The sequence below is a fragment of the Acomys minous genome, assembly GCF_964271855.1.
Source record: "Acomys minous genome assembly, chromosome: 14".
Lineage (NCBI taxonomy): Eukaryota > Metazoa > Chordata > Mammalia > Rodentia > Muridae > Acomys > Acomys minous.
Window position 1 is genome coordinate 98,343,277 of NC_140496.1, and position 6,313 is coordinate 98,349,589.

Sequence of the window (6,313 nt, forward strand, 5' to 3'; positions counted from 1 at the left end):
GCCTCTCTAAGTTGGACAAGCTACTACAAAAAAGGAAACAAAGCTATAGAGCTTTAAGACTTTGGAGTGTTATGAGGATAGAGGAACACTACAGAACACACTCCTTACTTAAAATATTTAAGCATGTAAAAATATTTTATTTGTGTATTCTATGCATATGCACACGTCACACATGTGGTGGTCACAGGATGACTTGTGGGATTCGATACTTTTCCTTCCCTTTAATGGGTCCAGGGATCAGCTCAGGTCATCAGGCTTGGCAGCATGCACCTCTACCCACCATGCCATTTACATTTCATTAGTACATTTCAAACATTGTGTAGACACTCTATTAGCAGGTGTACTTTTGACATCTTTGTGGCAGAATACTTAATCTTGAAGCTGGAATGGAGCTCTGATGTGTGCTACAGCATGGGCGAACCTCAAAAACATAGCACTACAATGAAATGAGCCAGATAGAAGAAACAAAATATTGTGATTCCTCATTGAAAATATCCAGAATTAGTCATGGTGGCAGGAAGTAGTTAGAGGTAACGAAGAGACAAGTAGAGGAGAGAATGCAGACTTCCTACTTAATGCTAACAGATGCACTGCTTGAGGTGATAAAAAAAATGGAAATAGTGATTGCAAATTAATTAATATCAATTATATAGTCAAAATTTTTCAAAATAGCAAATTTCATGTTACATATGTGTGTGTGTGTTTTTTAATATAATATTCTTAGTGATTCTTTGAGAACTTTATACAGTGTATTTTGGTCATATTCACCCTCAACTCCTCCCCCTGACTCCTGCCGGATCAACCTCTACTTTCCCACCCCCTTCCAACTTCCCAGCCTCCCATTATTTTTAATAGCCACCAAATCCAATTGTTCTTCCCATATACTCATGAGTATAAGGCTATCCACGGAAGTGCCATAGTCCTACCAGGAGTCACACCCTTAAAGTAAGCCTTCTCCAGAAACCATGAGCTGTAGATAGCTCATCAGTTAGGGATAGGGGCTCATGAGCCCCTCCCCACTCTGTGCTAGAATGTTGACTGGCCTTATCTTGTGCAGGTCTTGTGCAGACAACCACGGCTACTATGAATGTATAAGTATAGTGGTCTTGTCGTGTTCAGAAGGCATCAGGCCTTGTATTTCTTATCCCATTCTTTAAACTGTCATATACTTTACCCAGTTTTGCCAGTTGAGACTTTTCAATTCTGGTCTGAGCCCAGGATTGTAGATAAATATGAAGCCAGGCAGGTAAATAGTGATAGTGCCCCCTTACACTCATGATAACATAGAGTTTTAGTTACAATAATATACTGTTTTGATTTACATAGGTGATGGTCTGACTATTGGCCCACTACGGGATCTTGGGCAAATTATTTAACCTTCCAGTATCTTTTTTTTTCCTTTAAATACTTTATTTTGCTATACATGGCCACTTTCATGCAAGATATAATATCTTCTAAGCCTATTCCTGTTCCCCCCCACACACAAATATCTCTCTTTCTCCTCTTCCTCCTCCTATTAATTCCCTACATTCCCCTTGACAGTCTGTTTTCTAATTCCATGTTATTTGTACATATGCTTCTGTATAATTTCAGGACGCACAAATGAGAGAAAACAGTATTTGTCTTTCTGAGACTGGCTTAACACACTTAAGTTGCTCCATTCCCATCTATTTTCCTGTTAACGCAATCTTCCAATATCTTATCTTTCCTATCAGTAATATGGAGGTAATAATAGGACCTGTGTGTCATGGTTATAGTGAAAACTGGGTAATACTTGTGAACCTCTTTGCACAGTAGCTACTTTATTACTATTATTAGCTATTGTTAATATTAAACAGGCTAAAAATTATTTTAAAAGAACAACTTACATTTTTAGTCTTAAGTTAATAATTTTTAAGTGCCCCCCCCCCGCCCCGAGACAAAGTTTTTCTCTGTAGCCTCAGCTGTCCTGGAAGTCCCTTTGTAGACCAGGCTGACTTCAAACTCACAGAAATCTGTTTGCCTCTGCCTCCTGAGTACTGGGATTAAAGGTGTGTGCCACCACTGCCGGGCTAGCTAATAGATTTTTTTTTCAATTATGTAGCAAGGACTGTCCTCTTAGAAGCCATGAGCACATGAGGGTAGGGTTCATAATGATGGTCCTAAATAAACAAGCTGTTGATGCTATGACCTGCTAAAAATCTGATCTTGATTCTCTACAGTTTTGGCAAATCCCAGATGCCATAATCCAGACCTGACTTCGGCCACTCAACCTTATCGTGGGTGAATGGCTTCCCCATCACCTATTCCATGCTTCCCAATGGCGCTGAGTCCCAGAACCCTAAGTCCTGTGCTTCTGAAGATCACTGGGTCTTTCTTGGGATTAGAAACAGACCATCTAACCCAAGCCACCCTACATAAGTTATCCCTACCTCCTCAACACAGTGCAATATTTAGGTTGAGGGTGTGACCAACATTGCCCAAGAATGATGACTCTCAAGCCTCCTATATAAAATGCTCTGATAAGATTCTTCCTTCTCTGGATAGAACAGAAATGAAGGGTGAGGCTCAGAGTTGTCATGTGAACCTAAGAGCTACAGAAGGAGGGACTTCTGCTCAGAATATCAAAAATAAATGAAAAGCCGTGGTTCAGTCATAGCTGAAGCCATGCTACCTATGGAGTTTCCTTTAACTGGGCCAGTGTCTTTTATTATAGCAACCAAAATGTCTTAGCTAGCTAATACAAGTGTACACACACACACACACACACACACACACACACACACACACACACACACACATTTTTGCACTCATATCAGTGGTTCTCAGCTTTCCTAATGCTGGTGACCCTTTAATACAGTTTCTCATGTTGTGGTGACCCCCAGAATGCAATTATTTTTGTTGTTACTTTGTAATTGTAATTTTGCTACTGTTATGAATCATAATATAAATATCTGTGTTTTCTGATGAGCCCTTTTAAAAAATCATTTGACCTATAAATGGGTCACAACAACCCACAGATTGAGAAACACTGAAACGCATATATATGTATATATAACTTATATATAGTGTATAATATATGTTGCTTATATAGAGTATATAATATCTATGTTACTGGGACTCGGCCTCGAGTTTAACAACTTAGCCCCACTTCCTGTCTGCTCCCTACTTCCTGATTCCAGATGCAGTGTGACCAGCTGTCTTACCCTCCTGTCACGTGCCTTCTCCATGGTATTAGACTTTCTCTCCTCAAACAACAACCTAAGATAGACCCTTTTTTTCCTTTCACTGTCTCTTTGCAAGTATTTGATAACAGCTAGGAGAAAAACAGCTGAGTTTTCCAAGTGTATGGAAGGAGTTAGTAAAATCCAGCCCTCTGTTCATAGTTGCATTATACTGCATCAATATTTAGCAGTCAGAGGTAGGAGAGGCCTAGGAAGAAGGGAGAACTGTAGGAGGGATGTTGACTCCATTTCAGTTACAAACCACACAGAACCACAGTGGGGGGGGGGGGGCTCTAGAGTCTGCGGTAGATCCCGGCACCAAATGGGTGAGCCTTCCATTTGCGCCTAAGCATGACTTTGCACTAGGTTTATGTAATGTTGTATGCATGTTGTATGGATGTTGCTTTTGCTTTGTGAGCCTTGGTTTTCTCATCTATCCATCCAGGAGAACATACTTCACCTCTGAGAGAGACGTGAGGCAAGCCATGCAGAGCACTGCCCAGGTCTGGCACACAGAGGATAGTCTATACATGTGAACCCTGTCTGAGAGAAGGTAACTGATTGGTGTGAGCTCCTCTGCCCCTCAGCTTTTGCTCTAAGCTCAGAATTCAGTGGTGACCTGGGTTGATTCCATAAGCAGACATTTCATTGGAGAGTGTACTCAATTTTCCCCCTGGGCCCACTTTACCCTGACACAGCAACATGGTTGGGGAGACAGTTTAATGCCATTGCTTTACCTCCTGATAACGGCATTGTTGACATGTCAGCCCTGCATGTCAAAATGTTATGACAACCATAATAAGTAAAGTAAATTTAAAACATGTATTGATTTAAGTGTTACCATTTCCTTCCACGATCAGTGACATATGATGTCAACTGTGATATATTTGAAGCATATTTTAAGCAAGATAATTAACGAATTGGCTTTAGGAGTTCAGTATTTAACATATTTTATGATGCATTTTAATGAAAACTTTCCATAAGTGAAAAAATATCAATAGAAGCTGCTATCTGTGAGTCTAATATGCAAAACCAGTGACGTCCTTCCTTTTGGGACTCCATGTCCACTGTGTCTCACCATGAGCTGAGAAGAAATACAAGTTGTTCATGGTAAACAAACAATAGCAACCCCAGTGTTGAAAAAAAAAATACTTGCAGGGAATACAGGCATGGCCACATCTCTCCTTAACCCTTTCTTAGGTGTCTATAGAAACCTCTATATCTTTCCTGTGAAGCAATACACTGGCTAGAAATTCACCATATCTATTCTCAAAAATCCATGCCAAAGAGATCTTTGATTCTTGTGGAAACCCCACGTTGAGGTTGCTCTCCTGAGCTGTGATGCCCAGCGGTGCCTCCACTGCATCCATGAGGTTCTAGAACTCAGTGACAATGGTAAGATGCACTACACGGGGAAAGGTGTCTCAAAGGTTGTTGAACACATCTGTAAAACTATTGCACCTGCTCTGCTTAGCAAGAAACTGAATGTTGTGGAATAAGGAAAGATCAACAAATTGATGATCAAGATGGACAGCACTGAAAAGAAATCTAGATTTGGTAAAAATGCCATCCTGGGAGTGTCCCTGGCTGTCTGCAAAGCTGGTACCATGGAAACGGGGTGCCTCTGTACCATAACACCACTGACTTGACAGGCAACCCTGAAGTCATACTGCTGGTCCAGCTTTCAATATGATCAGTGGCTGCTCTTATGCTGGTAACAAACTGGCTGTGCAAGAGTTCATAATTCTGTTTCCAGGAAGTCATGCACATTAGAGCAGAGGTCTGCCACAACCTGAAGAATGTCATCAAAGAGAAATATGAGAAGGATGCCACCAACATAGGGTAAGGGAGGATTTTGCACCTAACATCCTGGAGTTGTTTGCACCTAACATCCAGCACAAAGAAGTGCTGGAGCTGCTGAAGCCTGCAATTGCAAAGGCCGGCTGCACTGACCAGGTGGTCATCCGCATGGATGTGGCTGCCCCTGAGGTCAACAGGTCTGGCAAAGTATGACCTGATGACCCTAGCAGGTACATCACACCCAAACAGTTGGCTGAGTTGTATAAGTCCTTCATCTGGGAGTATCCAGTGGTGTCCATCGAAGACCCCTTTGGCCAGGACGACTGGAAAGCTTGGCAGAAGTTCACAGCTAGTGCAGCAGGCATGCAGATGGTTGGGGATGAGCTCACAGTTGATCAACCCTAAACGGATTTCCAAGGCTGTGGGTGAGAAGTCCTATAACTGCCTCCTCCTCAAAGTAAACAACATCGGCTCTCTGACACAGTCTCTGGAGGCATGTAAGCTGGCCCAGTCCAATGGCTGGAGTGTCATGGTGTCCCACCACTCTGGAGAGACTGAGGACACTTTCATCACTGACCTGGTGGCAGGACTCTGCACTGGGCAGATCAGGATTAGTGCCCCTTGCAGATCTGAGCGCTCAGCCAGATCCTTAGACTTGAGCAAGAGCGAGGCAACAAGGCCAAGTTTGCTGACAGGTCCTTCTGGAACCCTGTGGCCAAGTAAAGTGTGGGCTATAAATCCCTGGAGCCACCACCTACTTAGATCCCTGTGCCTGATGTCATTGAGGTGACTGAAGGCTGGCCAGTGCTTGCCCAAGCCATATTGCTGCTTCCTTAGACTCCGAAGCCACGCTTGACCACCTGGGGCCCTGCTGGAAACCCCAGTTTGCAATCACGTGATCAGTCTGAATCATTGTTCCTAACACATCACTGCCCAGCTAATATCTGGAATGCTCCTAATTCCAGTTTAATCACTAGGTGGCCATAGGCAATACACACACACCCTCCCCTAGTGGTTCTACATGTAAAATAAAAGCCACAGTAAACCACACACCACCACCACCACCACCACAAAAAAAAAAAATAAATAAAAAAATAAAAGCACTTGGAAGAACTGAGTCATTTACTCTTATTCCGTCTTCAACTCCATTAGCACGGCCTAGCTTCTCACAACTGATGCTCTGATAGGCAGGGATGAAGGCTGCTAGGCAGGGATGGAGGCTGCTGGTCAGGGACAAAACTAGGCTCAACTGAGCCATCTTCTGGGCCTCATGGCACTTTCATAAGCCAAGGTTGTTACAGTGACAAGTC

The 6,313-nt window shown here is 42.8% G+C and overlaps 1 pseudogene across 1 annotated transcript; it reads left to right on the forward strand.

Annotated features, from left to right (window-relative positions):
- Positions 1-4,688: 4,688 nt before the first annotated feature.
- On the forward strand, positions 4,689-5,726 carry LOC311582967 (alpha-enolase-like; annotated as a pseudogene). Its single transcript has one exon. The product of its transcript is annotated as an alpha-enolase-like (transcript).
- Positions 5,727-6,313: the final 587 nt, after the last annotated feature.